The 21,704-nt window shown below is 43.2% G+C and overlaps 1 protein-coding gene across 2 annotated transcripts in view; it reads right to left on the bottom strand.

The window, feature by feature from the left end:
* Eps8 (epidermal growth factor receptor pathway substrate 8) overlaps positions 1 to 17,577 on the bottom strand; it is a 178,389-nt gene extending 160,812 nt beyond the window's left edge. The window contains exons 1-2 of one of the 2 annotated variants that reach the window (XM_057782341.1): positions 17,390 to 17,577; positions 16,432 to 16,515 (exon numbers count right to left, since the gene is read on the bottom strand). The gene's annotated coding sequence lies outside the window, so the exon portion shown is untranslated. The remainder of the gene's footprint in view (positions 1 to 16,431; positions 16,516 to 17,389) is intronic. The other variant, XM_057782333.1, reaches the window with a different exon arrangement.
* Between the last annotated feature and the right edge of the window lie 4,127 nt (positions 17,578 to 21,704).

Genomic DNA, 21,704 nt, shown 5'->3' with positions numbered 1-21,704 from the left:
TCATTCCCATCAGCTTTGAGATACCCATCCCGTCCAAGGAGCAGAGCTTCTGAGATAACATCTAAGTGTATATGGATAACAGAAGGGTAGACGGGAGCCAGCGGCCAGAAGCCCCAAATGAGCCAAAGGAAAAGAAGGCAGCCTTTGAACAGTAAAGATGGTTACATCACACATTCATACAGCACACGTCTAGAAAATACTGGGAACTCTAGCTGCCAGAAATTCACCAGAAAGGGCAGACGCTTAAGGTAGACGCTGTAGTAAAGCTAGCTAAGAGGAAACCTCAATGGTGCTCCTTTGGTTAGGTGAAAATGGTGCAGGTACCACGGAGCCATGAGCTGAGATTCCCGAACTCAGGGGGTTGACTAATTCAGACTAATTCAGCACAATGGGGATAGCACAAGGACATGAAAAGGAAAATCTTCCAGAAGAGCAAACTGTCTCCCCAAGAGACATCAGGAGCTCTCCGTACACTTAGACGTCACATGAAAGAGAAGTTAACATTTTAAACAAACGCTGATCACAACAGACAGATGCTTAAATTTTTAAAATTTCACTCAGCTATTATTCATCTTAATTACCAAGAACTCTCTTGTCTGTAGCAGAAAGCCGAAAGGCAATTCTTAGGCCATCAAACTACAGAAGGCTGAGGAAACAGACACCCTGAAGTTTGGGAGGAAAGATGTGGACAGTCATAAGTCTCTGCTGGGTAGGAGACAAGGGGAACACTCACACACGGCTCAGCAGCCCCTTCAAGGAACACTGAGAAGAGATAAGAAAGTCTTCGAGGTGGGAAGAGAGTCACAATGTCATAGGAATGTATAAATATTCAAAGTACGAATGTTTTTGAGATAGAGCAGTAATTCAAATCCACCTAACTATGACAGTCTGTTCCCATTTTATCATTCCAGCAAATGTCCTCAAGGTATTACTATTGTGACAGAACACATTACATGGACCAAATTCACGTGAAGAAGAAAGATGTATGTATGTGTGTTAGCCAGCATGCAGTCAATAAGCCAATAAATGCTCACCTAGAATCTTCTCTGTGCAGACACAGTGGACCCACTAGAAGTCAGGGCCTTCTGAACAAAAGTTATAATTCATATCAGTGCCTATCTTCCATGCCACTTTATCACAAAGACTATAAAATCTCATTGGAAATCCATCATATGTATTTATTAATATTTCCAGAATGAAAAAAGCACTGCTTCATCGTATTTAGATAACTGGGCGATTGTCAAATGAATTTACCACGGATGAGAGCAAAGGAGTGGCTACACGGTTTCCCGCAGAACATCCCCACAACCTTTTGTCCATTAGTTGTCCTATTTAGGTTTGTTTTCATTTTATCTTATTTTATTGTGACTTTTTTACCTTTCTTTCAGTTTCTTTTTCTTTTTTTTAACATGCCTGTTCTTTCCTAATGAGAAAGACCAAGAAAGGATGTGGATTTGGGGAGAGGGTTCATAGGTATGATCCGGCAGGAGTTAGGATCTGGGGAGATGGTTAGGTGGGTATGCTGGCAGGAGTTAGAGGGAAGGAACTGTCATTTAAAATATACTGTTTGAAAAAAAATCTGTTTTTAAATAAAAAATAAATAAAAATTAAAAGTTTTCAAAAGTAATCATTTTTAATTCACCATCAATTCATCAGTCAAATTTTTTTAAAGATCCTGCAGAGATGATAAGGACTATGCAGGATGAGGGCTAACGGGTTCCACTATCCCTTACCACAGAAAGGCCTAGAAGGTGCAGGTTTGGCACCAGCAGAGATGCTTTCTGTAACCGCCCCTCCTTTCCCTCCCTCCCATCCTCAACTGGCAACCGAGCTAACAGTGAAGGTTGGAACTCTCCAGTTAGGTGCACAAAGCTTGGGAAATTAGGTCACGGGGTTGCCATGGGGAGTCCAACCATCTGTCTAGCAACTTTGTATGACTTCCACCTCCCAGTGATACCATGGTTCAATGCCCAGTAGGCAAGATAAGAGAAAGGTTAGCTGAGTTTTCTCTCACAGAGACAAAAATGCCTGAAAAAACTCAGGCATCTCCATCCTCCCACAGCCAACATACCGGTCAATAAGTCAATAAATGCTCACTTAGAATCTTCTCTGTGCACAGAAATGGTTTTTTTAAAAGTTCCTTGGCAAACATGATCCAATCCATACTTACAGACAAGATAAAAAGAATTGCCGATCCTGCTACCAAACAATTAAGCTCTTGCAATGCAAATAAAAATGCTTTTGAAATGGATAGTTATAAACCATTCATTCATAGCAGCTATCTAGAAACACAGATGAGCCAAAGGCTTTATGGGGATCATTTCAATGTAATTTAAGAGGTGTGTCCGAAAGGCTTGACTCCAAGGAAGGAGGAGGCAGCCACTCTTTCTTCTTTCCTGCAAAAAGGATTTTACAGTTTTGCAATTCATGTAACCATGTTAAAGTTCCTCCCGTTCAAATTTCAAGATAATCTTCTCTTCCCCATCCCTAAAAGTTTTACACTTTCCAACCAGCCCCAAAATCTCTGGCAGGACTTCACCTTATGGATAAAGGCTCCTTTATCCCCCAGTTTCCAGGAGAAATCTGAACAGTGTATATTAAGATGGCAGCAGCTACCCTTGTCTGCACTGATATTAACCGCCCCTTAGCAGCTGAAGATCTTATGTGGTTGCTCTCATAACGATATGCAGACATTTCCCCCAAAGACCCTGGATAACAAATAATCCTCGTGAGGTTATAGTAAAAGCACACATAGTTTGGAATCAATATACCTAGAAAATCAAACACTACTACTTGGATAGTTGACAAGAAAAATGTGGATACCAATTAAGGAGAAAAAGAGAACGGCCAGGAAAAGGTTATTATTTACTTTCCATAATTTTGATCATTTACCCAGATAAAAATGCTACTTAAAAGATTAATTTTAGCCAAAGACTCTCTATATCCCCCAGGCTCACATCAAACTCACAGGCTTCTTTCTCTCTCAACTTCCTAAATACTGGGATTATAAGTGTGCACCACCATGCCCACATCTCTTTCATGGTTTCCAGGCTTCCTGCAGTTTAAGACTCTAGCCAGTCGTGATGGATCATGCTCACAACCAGAGCCCTTGAAAGGTGGGGGTAGGAGGATGAAGAGATCAAAGTCATCCTCAGCTTTGGCACAAATTTAAAGCCAGCTACATGAGACCTCGCCTCAAAAGAACTAAAGTTCTGCCACTGCTCGCTAACACTGGACGAGAAACTTGTCTGCCTTGTTAGTTACCCAGCCTGATCATTTGGTGCATTTAATACACAAGTATTTAAGATTTTCCTACTGACAGATAAATCCCATGAACTAGAACAAAACTGTCTTCTACTAAATAAAGCTATATTTTTGAACTGTAAGCTCAAGAAATTACATTGGCTGTATTGAATCAAGGGTCGATCAATGGCTGAGCCAACCTCTCATCTAATCTATCGCGTGTAAGCACATCACGGAAAAGATTGCTGGAGATGCCTGACATGGACCGGCCAGGATCAAGACCACTACAACAGACAAAATGCCCCACATAGGTGCTCCACATGCCGTTTGAGCAATTCAGTGAGCATTGAATCCTGGAGCGCTCCTGCTACTACCAAGCCTGCCGAGCCTTGCAGGGTACTAATTAAGGAAAGCTTTCTATTGAAAACACACACACACACATACTGATGCATGAACGCATGCACACACTTGCATACATACATTCCTAGTTCTTTTCCACAATTCTGGTTTTGTTTTGTTTTTAATATAGCTTGGGCAGTAAAATGGCTCATTGAACAAAGGCGCTTGCTGCCAAACCTGGGGACCTCACTTTCATCCTAGAGCCCACACAGTGGAAAGAGAGAGGGAGAGATGATTTCTACACGTTGTCCTCTGGTCTCTACAGAGGGACAACAGCATGCATGTGGGCACACACAAAATACATAAGTAAAAATAAACGCATGGAAAAAAATAACCTATGGCACACAGTTATATTACAGTCGACAACAGTTAAAACAAATAAGCAAAAACCATAGCAGGCCATGTGTGGTGGGGCACACCATTATTACCTGCACTTCATAGCAGAAGTGGGTGGATCTCTGGACCACTCTGAGTTCCACACCAGCCAGAGCTACATAGTGAGAGACCTTGACAGGAAAGGAAAGGAAAGGAAAGGAGAGGAGAGGGGAGGGGAGGGGAGGGGAGGGGAGGGGAGGGGAGGGGAGGGGAGGGGAGGGGAGGGGAGGGAAGGGAAAGGAAAGGAAAGGAAAGGAAAGGAAAGGAAAGGAAAGGAAAGGAAAGGAAAGGAAAGGAAAGGAAAGGAAAGGAAAGGAAAGGAAAAGAAAGGACCAATAACTTGGCAAAGCTGTCTTCTGAACATGACTGGATATTACAATCATAAATTCAAAGCAACTGCACCAGACTTGCACAGATCCATCCAATCAAACTCCCAGCACAGTCCGGGAGCTGCTCCCCAAGCTTCAGGCCTTACTGAAGATGGTGACAGCTGGAAGCTGCGGGGAGAGGGAGAATCGTTCTTTTGTTAGTGTATGACCAAGGGAAGGTCGCTCGTACTACAACGGATGATCCCACACCCATACACATATAGGCAGCACTAACTAGATTTAGTGGGTTATAAAAAAGGGGGAATAAATTTGGAAGGAGCCAAGTTGGGAGGGTCTTAACAGAAGTTGGGAGAAATGAGTAGGTAAGACCATGTTTCTTTGAAAATATGTGTGAAAATCTGGAGATTAAAGAAAAATTGATATTAAAAAAGTTAGCAAGAGGATGTAGGAAGGTGGATATGCTGAAAGGACCACAGTTTAAAGTCTTTTAAAAAGTTATTTCCCAGCTGAGCTCATTTTGCTGGTCTTCAGCTGTGTTCTAAACCCTCTGTAGAGCCTAGACTCTCCTGTACATGTGAAGAGGGGAAAGAAGGGGCAGGCTGGAGTTAGCTGAACTGAAAATCACCCCAGCTTCCCAGCCACACTCTCGGGACTTCACATCAAGCAAGACTACCTTCTCGGCATGAGCAAGCACCCTTGACTCCTAATGCCCCAAACACATTCAGAGTCCACATTGGCCTCATAAAGTCAAGGTAATTATTCAGAAGTAGCAAGATGTTAAGTTTTCTGAGGACAATTATGTCCATGCTTGGGACTCAAAGTCCTTTTGCCTCTATTTATCAAACAAATATTTAATATAGTCAAATCAAATAATATACTGTTCCTTATAACACATGGTCAAAGTGTCTAGACCACACAATGACAGCACAGTAGGTTAAAAATGGCTTTGGGTTTTTATGTCTCTATCAGCTTCTGCCCCCAGTTTTTACCCAGCCATTTCCACTTGAACCACTGGTTCAGAATCTTATTTAAACTTTTATATTTCAAGATAGCAATAGCTTGATTATATCAAATGACCCTGAAAATCACAAAATAACACAAAATATAACTGGTATCTGTTGGATTAATTCACTCCATATCTTTAGGCCTTCTACACCTCGGTCCAGCGAGAGCTGACAAAAATCACACCTAACTATTGTTCCATTAGCTGTCCTGCCTAGAGAGAAAATAGAACTAATCACAGATGAGGGCTACAGGGACAGCAGGCGAGTCCTGGAGGTAAGACAGCTCACCACTCTTGTTTGAAAACCGTTTCCAATATCATGGGGCATCCTCTTATATAATCCCACTTGAAATATAACTCAATTTAAATTCTATAATTCCTTACAGGGATAAAGGACTTCTATATAAGTTGTGTGCATATGCATATACACACACACACACACACACACACACACACGGTGAAGGATCTTTCTAATTAGCATAAAAAACTGAATGGTGTTGAGATTCATTCTGGAGACCAGGTGGTGGCACAAGTCTTTAATCTCGGCACTGAAAAGGCAGAAGCAGGCAGATTTCTGTGATCAAAGGCCAGCCTGGTCTATATAGCAAGTTCCAAGGCAGCCAGAACTCTGTAGTGAGACCCTGTCTTGAATATACAAAAACCCATCTGGTTAAAGCACCACTCACACATTTATGCTAGAAGGGATTTAACCTGTCCTAATGAGATTTTGCTATTTTCAAAATAACTTCCTTACCAACCAAGTACGATTTAAGGTAACAAGGGCTTCAATCTCGCCTTTGTTTTAAGCTTTCTGTGCTGCCTAAACATGACCTTGTCTGTCACAACCACCATGAATGTCTCCTTTATTCAGATGGCCCACTCCGTGACCAGTGTTTCACCAGGCATGAGAAAGATGTGAACAGGAACAAGAAAAAGATATCAAAGTTAGGAAAATTATATTTTCGACGGCAGTTTCCTGTAGGTTGCAGAAAGTGCCAGGGGTGGGGGCTGAAGGCTGAAAGTGTGGAATGGGAACCCACAGCCACCTATCAGCGTCAAGATTCCTATAGGACCATTTTCTCTGCCAGACCACGGACACAGCACGGCTTAAGATAACGATGGGAAAAAAAAAGATAACAATGAAATATGAAATGTGGCTAAGTGCGAGGATGCTGGAGCAAGCCATGCTGAAACTTTCAACGTTACCTGTTTTTTTTTTTTATGTGAAAAATTAAAGTAAGATAAAAAGAAACATGATGTTCTGACCCACCTGGTAATTTTACAAACACAGTAAATAGACTAATTACCAAAAATAAACCCAAAGATTCCTAAGCTTCAGTGAAGTTTTATATTGAATATTTTTTGTATTTATTTTGTATTTATTTCATGTGTTTGCGTGCTTGCGCACACATCTGTGATGCAACGCCCAGGTGGAGGTCAGAGGACAACTTGGGAGAGTCAGTTCTCTCCTCTACCATAAGGGTCCCAGGGGCGGACCCCAAGCTGTCCATCAGCCTTGGCAACAAGCCCCTGTACCTCCAGAGCCAGCTCGCCAGCCCCCTGTCTGTCATTCTTTAAACACTGTTGTCGGAGTGAAGTTAGGCTTCACACACTCTTTATTTCAAAGTAGAAGTGACAATAATTTAGGCAAATCCATGAGTTAATGCACATAAAAATCTGCCAAGAGTCATTTTGCTCAACAAGGAAAAGCAATCCAACACACGTTCCCCAGCCCTATGCATCAGCCCACAGCTTTACCTGAGCGAGTGTCGTGTGAATATCATGAAGAGAGTTGGCCCAATGGCCAGATTTTATCACAGAGAATCCCATGGCTTTTCAATTATTCAGGATCTAGCAACGCATCTAGAAAAGCCCCAAAGAAGAGCTAACCGAAGGAAGGACTAGCACAATGTTCCCTGTGACCCCTGACTACAAGGACCTCAGTGGATAAAAGTGTGAGTTAGTGAATGAGTGTGTGTGTATGTGAGTGTGAAAGACAGAAAATGAGACAGACTTCAGTTTACAGTACTGAAAATGGATTCTACAGGAGCATTTTTGATGATAAAGTCAAAAAAAAATTCACTGCAAAGGAATAATTTTAAATGTATGTATTTGGGAGTGTGTGTGGGAGAGCGGGGGGGGGGAGGGGTTTGCTGTAATAGAGTTAAGGTTTTTAAGACACACCGGAAAGAGAGGCTGGAGATTATTCACGTGTGTACATGAACATGAAGCTGAGCACACTGTTACTGGGGGGAGGGGGCAAACTGAACAGTTCATATCAATACAGTAACAAGCGTATCCTCCACATACGAATGTACAGTCAAATGTAGAGTTTGCACAGCCTGGCAGAAGAAACTTGCTGAGATGCAGAACACCTGGGTCCCTCCTCCAGCCTCCAGAGAAAACAGCACAGATTTTTAAATGTGACAGCCCTTTGTTCACAGTACAAGCGTGTTTGTGTTTTCTCTGTCTTAAAAGTCAAGCCTGGCGGTGGTGGCCCACTCCTTTAATTCCAACAATAAGGGAGGCAGGGGCAGGCAGATCTCTGAATTCAAGGTCAGCCTGGTCTACAGAGTGTGTTCCAGTACAGTCAGGGCTACACACACACACACACACACACACACAAAAACACCTCTGTCTCAAAAAATAAAACAAAACAAAATAAACAAACAAAAAGTCAAGGTTAGTGAGATGGTATGGTATGGTGATTAAAGGCATTTTCTGCCAAGCCTTGACCTGAGTTCAATCCCTAAAACCCACATGGTGGAAGGAGAGAACCAACTCCAAAAAGTTGTCCTATGACCTCCAAACACACACTGTTTTATATATATAATACATGTATCATATATAGATATATATATATAACTTTTAAAAGAGACAGATTCATACTCATTTCCCCCATAGCCTTATTCTTTCACTAAACTGTTTTCAATGTCTTAATCTCTAATGAAAATACTATAAATAATTATAATGTTATAAAATATAAATACCAGAGCAATCTGGAAAAAATATAGTGCTTAATGTCTGCAAGTATATTTCACACATCGGAAACACTATCAGACCCACAAACAGCTATAATATGCACATATTTTGAGACTAAAGTTAGCCTAAGCAATATTCTAATGGTATGAATTTAACATTTTCTAAATAAACCTAAACCCAAACAACCTTTTGCAACAGACTTTAGAATGCTTCTATTTCCCTTTTAAGTAAAAACTTCTTTCTATTGATCATCGCTTTTGTTCTTAAGCTATTTTTCTTCTCTTTTATTAAAAACATAAATTTCAACAATCAATACCTGACCTCTTATCAAATACATAGTTCATTTAACAAATAAACTTGGTACATTCTGGTATGACGGTTAAATCCTGTGAGAAAGTGTTCATTGCTCAAAACTCTGGACTGGCTGGGACAGGACCAAGAGCTCCTTTGTCACCAATTACATCCTTAAGCTGATTGGCTGTTAATGTAAGAATGATTCTACACAAAATACCCAGGGTCACGTTTTTAAATACTATACAGTCACTGCGGATGACAGGATTGGAAAGCATAGGTCTCTACAGAAAGCCCTGTGATTAAGAGAGAAGACAGCGGCCATTGTTCAGCAGCTTTGATGGCCCCAATCTTCCCGACTGCAGTGTAAGCAACAGTCTCATGCTGCTGTGTATAAATGGAGTACAACTGGCTGGCTGTTCATCTGTCAGCTCTGGGTGTGTGAACACCCACAGTTCCCACCACACCCAGCACTGTGACCTACTCACCACTGACACCACTGAACAGACATCTACCTGTCTGCCTGGAATGCCCCGCAGTCCTACCCTGGACACTCACTCAGCCTCCAAAAGCCACCCAATGGGACATTTATGACGTCCTTGGCCATGGGAAGCTTTTCCTTTCTTACTATACACTGGAAAGAATACGCACTGTGCGCACACACGCACACATACACATACACACACTTTCTTTCCCATTTACTGTCCTCTGTAACGATGGAATTGAGTCAACACTACTCCCATTCCCACCCTGAGTGTGTGTCCCACATGGTGTGATGTGCCTGACTAGATACTATGGGGACAGAGTTGAGACTCGGGTCCTTGACATCGAGAAATTCAGAATTTAAAGGACAAGAAGAAACGAATAACTAGCTCGTTCTACCATTCTGTGTTTCATTTTTCCTAATCCCCCAGTTTCATGTTTAGGAGAACCTATACTATATAAACACATCCCAGTTCCACACACCTCTCTGTCAGTGGGGTGTAGACGGAGAAACTGAAAATACTCTCTTGGATCTCAAACACACTGTCTAAGGAGTCATCTTCATTAACACATACAGGCACTTCCTGGCAGGTCCGATGACCTTAGTGCAAACCCCAGGAATCCCATGATGAAAGCAGAGAACTGGTTCTGACATCCACATGGAGGCCACAGCATGTGCATGCAGCCCACCCCCCACATATATAAATAAATGAACAAAATACAGACCAAAAGGTTTGGAAAAATAAAAAGGAGTAGTCTTGAGTTTTTGAACATCACATAAACCATGAGACTGATAAACTTACTTTGTCAAGATTTGAAACTCAGTGCTTAGAGGATGCCTGTTAGCAAAGCACTCGTATTCCAAATGTGAGGACCCAATCTCCACAGCAAAGAACACAAAGGAAGAAGGAAGACAGGCCTGTCCACGTCCACCTGTATGTCCACTACCGGGAAGACAGAGGAAAGAAGGTCTTTGGGGGTCCATGGCTAGCCAGTCCAGCCTCACCGGTGAGCCCCAGGCCAGTTAAAGACCCTGTCTCAAATGGACAAGGTGCCTGAGCATAGGAGCCTACACATGCTTATTGTCTGGCCTTCACACATAAGCATGCAGGTGTGCACCTGACCACAGGCATACCCACAGCATGAACACACACAAATATATTTAAAATCTTTTAAGCGCTTAGCTGGTTCATACCTGCAATCCCGGCACTCAGGTAGGTGCAAGATGAGGCTCACCATGAGTTTTAATCCAGCCTGTACTACAGATTGAGTTCTGACCAATCTAAACAACACAGTGAGACCTTCACTTAAAAACAACAAAAAGACACCAGGTGGTGGTGGTGCAAGCCTTTAAACCCAGCACTCGGGAGGCAGAGGCAGGTGGATCACTGTGAGTTCAAGGCCAACCTGGTCTACATAAGCTAGTTCCAGAACAGGCTCTAAAGATTCAGAGAAACCCTGTCTTGAAAAACAAAACAACAACAAAACAAATCAAGAATCATCCTCTGGCAAGAGAATAAAAACATTAGACAATCTTGGTGTAGGAGGTTCTTCTGTTCATTTGTTGCTTTCATTGGTTAATGAATAAAGAAACTCCTTTGGGCCTGATAGGGCAGAACTTAGGTAAGCAAAGACAGAACTGAATGCTGGGAAGAAGGGTAGAGTGAGAGACGCCATGGATCTTCTGCCTGAGATTGATGTTGGTTAGAATCTTGCCGGTAAGTACAGTCACATGGCAATACACAGATTAATAGAAATGGGTTAAATTAAGGTGTAAAAATTAGTCAATAAGAAACTAGAGCTAATGGGTTAAGCAGTGCTTTAATGAATACAGTTTCTGTGTGGTTATTTCTGGTGTAAGCTGGCCGGGTGGCCCAGACAAACAAAGGGCCCCCCTCTCCTTGCAACACAATCTAGAAGAAAACATTTGCAAAACACATTTGAAACGATGTTTATATACAAAATGCAGTTTACAAAACTCTTAGGGGCTAAAGAATAAGCAAATGTTGGGCACATGTAAGGCCCTGGGTTCACTCTCCAACATTGAAAAAGAAAGTTCAGTCTTAATTTTAAAGCTTTTAAACTTCTTAAAACTCTAAACAATATCTTAACAACTCATTAAGAAGTAGCCCACCAAAAAAAAAAAAAATGGGCTCAGCAATTAAGAATGAGTGCTTTTGAGGAGTATCTGAGTTCAATTCCCAGCACCCACATTAAGTCGCATGCAACCATATGTAACCCCAGCTCCAAGGGACTGATGCCTCTGGCTTCCACCAGCACCTGCACTCAGGCACATACCCACACCCAGACACCCAGACACACACAGAGACACCTGATTTAAATAACAAAAAATAAACCTTTTAAAAAAGTAAACAAACCAGACATCCTGTCAACAAAAAAAGTGCATAAATAGAAAATATTATGCGAACAGAGGTTAACGCATAAAGGTTATTAGGAGATGGCAAATTAAAATAACAATAAGATATTACTATTCAGCTACGGGAATTAATAATCTCCAAAAATGAAGTGCTGTCAAGGAGATAAGACAGGAACTGAGACGTCGCTGCCATGAACGCGAGGGCAGCACTCAGCCACTTTGTAAAGAGTCTGACATGTCTCACAGAGCCAACCACACCATCCTCGCCTGTGATCAGCCATCACATGCACCTCACTGTTTCAACACTCACGTCTACCCCCAAAGCCCCACAGGAATCTTCACAGCAGCTTTACTCATAGCTGCAAGAACCTGGGAACCGCCAAGGCAGCCTCCAACAGATGAATTAAGCTAAACGCATCATCTCAGTGCAATGATGTTAAGCAATAAAAATAAATGAGCCGGGTCAGAGAGATGGGTTGGTGGTTAAGAGCGCTCGCTGCTCCTCAGGAGGACACAGGCTTGATTCCCAGCACCCACATGGCAGTTTCACTCCACTTCCAGGGAGACCTGACACCCTCTTCTGGCTTCTGCGGGCATCAGGCACACACATGGCACACAGACATAAATACAGGTAAAATGCCCATACACTAAAACAAACAAACAAAAAGCTGTCCACTACGGAGGACACAGACAACTCGTAAATATATATTGCTAAGTGAAAGATGCCAGTACAGGAAAGTCATAAGACATGTAGAAAAAAATAACACTATATAGACAATAAAAGGTTACTGATTTTCATGGGGAAGAGACAAAGGGGATGATGGGTAAAAGCACAGGGAACATTAATATGCCAAAAGTATTATTCGATATGATGCTGTCGAGATAGTCGTGTCAAACCCACAGAACTTTGTAAGACCAAGAATTAATCTTAGTATGTATAAAAAGTTAAATTATAAGGTCCAGGGATCCTAAGACAGAAAGCAGACTGTGATGTAAGAATGTAACTAGAAGTGTGTAAAACCATCTCATGAAAGGATCTAGGCCGAGATGCTAGCTAGCTAACTGTGAAAATGAGTAGAGATTAAGCTTAAAAGCAAAAGGCCTGCATGTGGGTACTGGACTCCCACTGGCAAAGTGGCTGTTCATGCTATCGGGGGTTATCAATTCCAGTACTGCTAAACTTCTTTAATGGAAATGAACAATTAAACAAGGATGGAGCCAGGTTTCTCTTCATCGCTACACGGAGTTTCCAGATAAACAGGGGAGAAACCAGAATGATATATATCAAAATCAGCATTATACCAGTATGAATTCATATTTACTTTAATACAGATGCACACAAATATGCAGAAATATATAGGTGCAAATATATATACATACATAGACATGTGTATAACTGAATCTCTATACACAAATGTATTTTTCACCTGAGAGCCTAGAATAAATGGCATTCCATTAGCAAGTCCACCTATACCCAGACCTTGGCTTTTTTCAAAGAATAGCTCAAGTCGACCTTGAACGTACAATTCTCCCATACCTGCACCCAGATTGTGGGGATGACAGGCATACCATCATTCAGGGTCAGATCTGGCTTTCCAATAAAAGTTCCAAACACTAAGAAACCAATTACTTTGTGAAATGGTTGATTTTGATAGGAACTATACAAGAAGAACCTAGAACATCTTATGGAGACATGCTTTTTAGAAAAAGAAACAAACCACACGGGTAGGAACTTATCAAAGGGAGGCAGGAACCCAGCTGTAAGGGTCTGAGCTGCAAAAGGGTTAGTTACACCCAAAGAGCACGGTGAATATTCAGGAGTCCAGATTCACAGCAAGCAACCAGGTAACTAAGCAAAGGAAAGGAGGAAACCCCTCATGCGTCCGATAGCCCTCCTGATAGGATATACTGCGACCTGGGATGGAGAAGCCACTTTGTCCTGGTCATCTTCCAATCCAAAGCCCGCAGTGGCTGTGTGTCCTTGCTTTTGTCCTGGCTAGTTTTATATTCAAACTATACATAGCTGTAGATAGATATTTCACCCTCAGGGACAGGGAGGAGTCAGAAGTATCCACTACTTCAACACACAGGCTGCTCTAGGAGACTCCTTTCCATGAGGCGGTACTGGAAAAGTAGGGACCAGGAACGTAGCAGCAGAAAACCCTGACTAAGGCAATCTCAGTCAATGAGCAAGATGAGTCGGATAACCCTGAGATGGTGTGTGCTGTGACCTGGGCTGGAGAAGGCACTTTGCCATGCTCATCTTCCAATAAAAGCCCACAGTGGCGGGGTTTCCTTGTTTTGTGACCGTGTCTGTCCTGGCTAGTTTATATTCAGCTTGACATCAGAGACAACTTGGTCTCATTTGAGAAAAATGCCTCCATAAGACAGGGCTACAGTCAGGCCTGAGGGGCATTTCCTTAATTAGTGATTGCTGTGGGATAGCCCAGCCCATTGTGGGTGGGGACAGCCCCGGGCTAGTGGTTCTGGCTCCTTTAAGAAGGCAGGCTGATCATGCTCTGCAGGGCAAGCCAGTAAGCAGCACTCCTCCTGCCTCCAGGTTCCTGGCCTGTTTGAGTTCCTGTCCTGACTTCCTCCAGAGAAGAACAGTGACGTGGAAGCAGAAGTCAAATAAATCCTTTCCTCCTCAGCTTGCTTTGGGTCATGGTCTTTCATCACAGCAACAGTAACCCTGACTAAGACAGGGACTCACTATGTAGCCAGGCTGGCCTCGAACCTGCCATCTTTCTACCTGAGCTTTCTTAGTGCTGTGATCAAAAGTGTGTGTAATTACTGCCTAACCCTAGGACAAACAAAAGACAAATCCGAAGGGGAAAAGCATGCTATAATCTTATGTGGCCAAGACTCCTAAAAATGGTCACAGTTGTCCAAAAAACAAGAAAAATCTGAGAAAAAGTCAGTGTCAGCTTCAAGAGACAGTGACAATCACATGTGACCAGTGTTCTGACTAGTGGAGTCCGGAGAGAGAAGGCAAGTTAGATAAAAACAGGGAGGGGCTGGAGTGTGGCTCAGTGGAGGAGCTACGCACATGAGACCTTGGGTTCGATCACCAAAAACAAAGGTTAAAAGATAAAACTAATAGCACAACACCAATAATAACGCATTAATTGCCAATACAACATAAGATGTTGATAGGAGAAGCTATTATAATCCCTGTACCCTTGCTGCATTTTTCTGCCTTACAGACTTTCATCATTTATTATTTTTATTTTTATTTTATTTGGGTGTCTGCATGCACTCAAGTGTGTGTACAACTGACCCTAGAACTTGCCGTTTGAGGTGGATCAGCTGGCTAGCGAGTCCCTAGCATCCACCCTCTGCCTCCTCCACCCCCACTCTGCAGCACGGGGACTGCAGAGGCATGCCCAGCTTTTTATGTGGGTGCTCAGGCTCTGAACTCATCCTGGACGGGCAAGCACTTTACCCACCGAGCCATCTCCCCAGCCCCTAAGGACTGTTTTAAAGTCCCATTTAGAAACGCACCTGAGAAAGATGGAGGGTGCTGCGGCAGCGCGGACCTGGAGGACCCCCCACCACCACCACTTTCTTCTAAATACTCAATTCACAATGTTTGCAAGGGCTCCACTACAGTGCTTCTTAAGAAAAACATTTTCAGTTCCTCCCAGCTGCAAGCAATTTGGTGCAGCAATTCCCAGCAGGGATGTAGTGTATAGCCGGAGCAGTCGGGCTAAAGTTCCAGCCCTTCCTCTCTGATACCCCTGCAGATGTCTGAAAGTTTATAAAGCTATACTTAGGTTGCTTTGCGCTGAGACACAACTACCAAATGTGTTTAATACTGCTTGGAAAGCCCAACCTCGAATTTACATAAATAAAGTTAAGTGTTCAAACTCATCTAATAAAACTTCAAGAAAAAGAGCTTTGAGCCTGGCGTTTATAGTTTCTTATTCAAACGTGGCTCCAATGGGCTTTGTTTTAAGATAAAAACAGGTGAATGAAGAAGAGATTCGGAGGGATAAAAAAAGTAGATAAAGAGATGTGAAATGTAGGGTTTTAAAATGGGATTTACGTTTGAAACATGACAAATAAAAGCAGTGAAAACAGAGGGTAGCAACGGGTGTCACAGAGTTACAAAGTCCTGGAGGCTGAAAAAAATTAGTGGAGGATAAATCAGGATAAAGCTAGATACACACACAAAATGAGCTCTTTTTACCTTTGAACACAAACAAGCAAAGTGTTCAAAATCAAACACCAGTTTCCTGTTAGGGAATTTTATTTAAAAAAAAAGTGACCCTCAATACAAGTTCACTCAGCATTTCCCGCAGTTAATAAAAGGCTAACTTCCCAACTACAAGGATACTCGGTGACACTTGGAAAGGAAAGAAAGTTACAAAGTGCACCTCCCAAATACTGTGAGCAACACTGAGCTCAGAACAGTCCGAATTGAAAGATGTTTTCTCTTTTCTGCTATGAGGGAAGTGAGTAGCTTGTGGAATTTCACAGTCTTAATCTACTATTGAGCAGGAAGGGCTTTCTGTGCGCGCGCGCACACGCTTACTAATTTGTGACACTACGTGATACCGTCTTTGTAACGAGTCTGCAGATGGTGTGAGCCATAAGCCACAGATTCTCCACACCACCAAACTAAGAACTACCGCAGCATGCCCAGAAACCTCCGATCCCCAATTTTAAAAACAAGAAATCTTCACTAGGTGAGGCGGGACGTCACTGACTTTAGTCCCAATAGACTAGCTGTTCCAGGACCGACAGTTCTATAGACTGAGCACAGACGGGCCAAAACCCAAGGAGTGTAAAATGACATCCTTTCAACGGAGAGAAATTAGAAACAGCCCACAACACAGTCACTTTGAGGTTTTTGTTTTTTAACATAAAAAATAAAGCCTTCCAGGAATCCTAATTCCACCTCCTACTCAAAGTGGCAAATCCAAATAAAAATTCAAAGTACTCACACGTGTCTGAACCAAGTTGTATCTGAACTTATCTTGTTCGCTATTTTGTCTCCTGCTCCTACTGTCTGAGGCGAGAAGTGAAACCTTGAGAAGAAAAGCAGCCATGCATTTGCTGAAACATTGGCTCCGGGAAGCCTCCTCTTCTAATGCCTCGCTGCTCCAAATGTCTAAGGATTTTAAAGCCCAAACACCAGGGATTCCTGCCCAGGCGAGACGCCAGCAGCTCCTGGGGCTACAGGAGGAGGAGGATTTAAACAGCAGGGCTCGGAGAGCCCTGCAAAGGCTTTGCATGTGTATTGTAGTCATTGAAAAGAAAGAAAGGGGTGAGACACGGGGAGCCTGCAATATCTCTCGGTGGGCGTGGAACCCCTCCAAAGCCCTAATGACAGCAACAGAGAGGCCATCTTTCCCAAAGTAAAATGGTATTTTTTGGAAAGTGATCCAGAATTCACAACTACACAAACACAGCGAACTACCTCAAATGTAGGGTGTCCATCTCTAATAGGGCGGGTCCCCATCTCTAACGGGTCTCCTGGGTAGGGGGTGGGGGTGTCCCCACTTGCGCTGGGGCGAGAAGCGCTCTGAAAGCCCCAAATCCAATCATTAAGGCACTGTCTGAGTCCAGGTGTGCCGAACTCAGGTGCGCCCCGCGCAGCCCAGGTGAGCGTAGGGTCTGGGGGAGCCCTCGGCGCCCACTGCAGGAGAGCAGGTCGCGGCGGGCTCGGGTCTCGTGGCTCCGGGCCGCGCGGAGCGGGCTCGGGGACGCGCTGGGGCGGCAGCGCCCTCGCACACCTGGCCGCCGCCACCAGTTGCAAAGGGTCCAAGTGAACGGCGGCGGCCGCTGAGCCTGGCACTGCTCTGGTCCCGGCGCACAAAGGCGCTTACAGAAGATCGAAACGGAGCCCGTGCCGCGGGAATCCTATCCGGGGACCCGCACCGGTGTCCGAGGGGCTCTTACCTTGGATCCGCCCTCCGAGCCGCCGCGCTCCTCACGGAGTGCCGCGACTTCCCCAGACACAAGGTGGCGAGTGGTCGAGGGAGAAAGAGCCCCGAGGTGGAGCGTTCGCCGTGCTCCTCTGCAGAGACACCGCTGGGGCTTGCCCCGAGCCCCGCGCCCCGCGAGCCCGCCTCGCCCGCCGCCCGGGCAATGTGTGCGAGCCGCTCGCTCTCGGCCACAGCCAGCGCGCGCCGCGCATGCCCAGCAGCGAGCCAGGAACGCTTGTTGCCCTGAGCGTCCGGGAGAGGGCTCCGTTTGCCGGCTCTTGAGGACAGTTGAGTCTCTAGTGGAGCCTAGGTCTCCCGACTGGGTCCCTCCGAGGTCCCGAGCAAGGTGAGTACGCAGGGGAGACCAAGGATACCAGCCTCAGACTCATCTCCACACTTCCCCAGGTGATCTAACCTGCTTCTGCAGAGCACCGCCCGGGACAGGGGTGATGCCCCAGATAGAGAGAGTATTAGGTGACTGGACAAGGTCCTGGGGTACGATTGATTGACTACTATCAATCCAGGAGCTACTACCCTACCCAGCAACCAGCGGGAGGTATTCTCTGACCTATGTTCCTAAGTCTCTTCCTTCTTTTCCATCTCCTCACCCCATACAGTGTTTAAGTGGTACCCAAGGGCTTCACTGGTTTAGAGAGGCTCCAAACCCCAGTCAATGGATGCAGTCAACAAGCCCAGACCCGTCTCACAAGGCACCTTGGATCCCATTTTTCATGGGAGCTCCTGCCAAGAGACTGGTGTAGTTTCAAGTATGGGAGACTCTTTAGTCCAGGAGCAACTGCTCACCCTCACCATCTCGGTGCTCCCTGGCTGGATCACGGAGCCACAAGATGAGAATCTGCCAGTCTTCTCTCCTGAACCTCCCATTTTCTTACCCTTTACAATACCTCCGTTGTCACAGCTACGCCCCCAGACATGCCGGCCCCTTCTAACTTCAAGTCAATTGACTTCCAGAAGCCAAGAAAGACTATTAAATGAAACTTGGCTTAAATAGCTGGGCCTACCTGCTTTGTGAGGCAAGCAAAAGCACATTCAAACTGACTTACCAAGCCAAGATTGGGGGATAAAAGGGAGGCAGTGATAGGTTTTAGGATTAAATTCAGTCCCCCGCCTTCATCGAGAATCTTTTGTTCAACATTTCCAACAGACGAACATCCACCTGAGCATGCCCAGTGTTGGAAATAGCTGGTTTGACTCAATAGTGTAGATACATAGCTAGGATTGTTTATAGACGATCTATGCCAAGTTTCTTACATCATTTCTACCGCTTACAATGAATCGCCATTTTAGAAAATTGGGAAAATGATATTGAGAATTTTCTTTCTTTCTGTCAAAGCCAATGCTGACATCAGAATTAAAATCCAGGCCTGCCTACTCCACAGCTTACATAAACAGATTTATGAATCAAAACCAACTCTCCTTAAACTGTAGGTTAGTCCAGACCTACCCACAGGACTTAACATGAAATTAATCTTACCCCTTACAGATATTGCAAGCCTTGAAAAAGTAGATGCAAAAAGCAGAGGTGTTTTGAGACCTGTCCTCAAATTTTTTCCCCTTTCACTAATCCTCATAATGCAGAATGATCTGTCAAAACCACTCTTTACCCTGTCTTAAATGACCTAGGATTCTATTCTCTCAAATATATACTATATATTTACACTATGCACACTATATATATATACACACACACAAATATATACACTATACTACTCTACAGTACAGTAGGTAAGGAACTAAGTCACTAAAATGGTCACTGAGTCCTTTGATCCAAGTAACCCTTCCAGCAAGACATCCCAAACAAGTATTAGGTTCTTTTGGCAAGCAGATTATCTAGGGTCAAATAGAACAGCTCTACATTACATGAACTGAAATTAACTGTATCTTCCACCTTCATGCTCTCTGTAATTCTATATTGTTAAATCTTAACTTTCCCTTTAAGTTTTATTTTTGTTTTAGGGCATAATTTCATATAAATATTAGCTAGCACCATAAACTTAAAATATCTTGATGTATGTGCCTTCTTTGTTTCATTTAAGTAATCTGGTTTATAATTCTGCTAAGATTCAATCATATTTTCTGTTTAACTTTTTGGTCACATTTCTATTACTTAGTGTGTGCATGTGTGTATGTGTGTGTGCATGTGTGTATACATGTGTGTGCATGTGTGCATGTGTATATGTGCGTGTCTGTATACATGTGTGTGCATGTGTGTATGTGTGTATTGCATGTCTGTATACATGTGTGTGCATTGTGTATGTGTGTGTGTAAATGTGTCAATAGCACACTTGTGGAAATTAGAAGAAAATTTTCAGGCATCTATTCTCTCTTTCTACCACATAAGTCCCAGGGCCTAAACTCAAAATATCAAGACTACAATAAGTTCTGTTACCCACTGAGCCATCATAACACCCTAAATTTAACTGTTTATAGTGTTGCCATATATGATTTTACCATTTGAAGACCTCACTTATTGCTAGGCATGTTTGGTCCATGCCCATAATCACAGCACTTAGAAGACACAGCCAGGAAGACCAGAAGTTCAAAGTTATTTTTTGTTAGGTAGCAACTTCAAGGTTAGCCTAAGTTATACAAGATCTTATCTCTCAAAATCAAAAGAAAAAAACGCAAATGTAAGGTCAGAATGTGGAACAAAAAAGAATTTGTAGGCCGGCATAAGTATAATTATATAGAGTAGACAAGCATCCCAAATATGGACTGAAGCACAAAACTCCAGGCATAGGCTGAGCCTACATCTGGGTATTAAAACTTTGTGTTAGTGTTCAAAATAGCAAGAAGAGAGTATTTTAAATATTCTCATAACAAAGACATGATACATTATTATCTTCTAATTTCCCACAAATTAATGTCAGTTAAAAGGAATTCCTACACAAAGATCACAGGACATATAAGAAAATTAATCAACATGAGTGACAACAAAATAAACAAAGATTAGCTTTATGCTTCAAAAAAAAGCTCATTAACAATGATCTATTATAGGAACTAAAAAATAAAGCCCAAAGCAAAATACCAACGAAAATGGCTGCGGATGTATGAAACAAGAACCCTTAGGGACATTAGTAAGGGGAAATACAGCTGCTGAGGTTAGGAACTCCTAAGGACAGTGTGAGTCGGGTGTGAAGAAAATGTCCAGCCAAAGCGTGGGGGTTTGAAGAGATGAGAAGGTAAGATTAGGAGTCTGGGTCATAGTGCCTGGCTGTTCAGAAGCTCTGACTGACAGTGCAAAGAATGCAGTGGAGGTAAGAGGTTAAGAGAGAAGAGTTGATGATGTTCTGAGACGGCTTTAAGGCAAACCCCCAAGGCAGGGAGTTCTGGCAGGCTATAGATGTATCAAATGGAAAACTGACAAAAAAGGATAAAATATGCATCCACATGTATGTGTACGCACGCACGCACTTTTATAATACACGTGAAGGCAAGCCAGTATGTACTATGGCGGGGGGGTTGGGGGGGGAGAAAGCATTTAAAGAGATCAAGAGAAGAAAGTAAAATTATCTATGAAAGAGGAAGAAATAACTAAAGGATTATTAACAGCAATAACGAGTCTGAGGACAGGGAGTTATCTTCAAAATGCCAAGTAAAAGTCCTTGCCAATCTATAATAGTGTGTCCAGAAAATTGTATTTTCAGAACAAAGATAGAATTCAGACATTTTTGATTGAGAAAAGCTATCTCTTTGGAGATCTACTTTCACAGTTGAGCATCTGAAGCCCACTCGCCGAGAAAGGAAAGTGAGCCCACAGTCAGAGGAAGAGGGTGCTGCCCAAGAACTAAACAGATGTATCAACAAACATGTGGGTTTATCTATGGCGATCTGACAAAGAGTAAAAATGAATAGGATAAAATACATTGGGTTATAAAAGGACATAATTGTACTACTAGCCCATAGCACACAAGTCAGGAGGAGCAGGGTCAGAGTTAAAGGGTTTTGATTATATTGTTTCGAGAGGGCTAGATATTTATTTTTAATGTCCTTAAGCAAAAGATTAAGAGTAGCATTGCAACACAACCTTTTCACGAGCCCACTGCAATGTGAAAATGCTTCGTTTATTCACTGAAATCCTCAATAATCTTCTGAAAGTCTCCATTGGCAATGCACACACATCCACCATAAGCTGTGTAGTTGTTACATGGTGAGGATGAGACTCCAACTCGTTTCGCCTAACTCTAGAGATCAGAATGTGACCGCTACGTTCTTCATACCCTAAGAGGGAAAGGGAGCATGAAACAGATAAACACATTAACAGGTGC

The sequence above is a fragment of the Chionomys nivalis genome, chromosome 1 (genome assembly GCF_950005125.1).
Source record: "Chionomys nivalis chromosome 1, mChiNiv1.1, whole genome shotgun sequence".
Taxonomy (NCBI): Eukaryota; Metazoa; Chordata; class Mammalia; order Rodentia; family Cricetidae; genus Chionomys; species Chionomys nivalis.
Note: the sequence above shows the minus strand (reverse complement) of the source record. Positions and strands in the feature narration are given on the sequence as shown.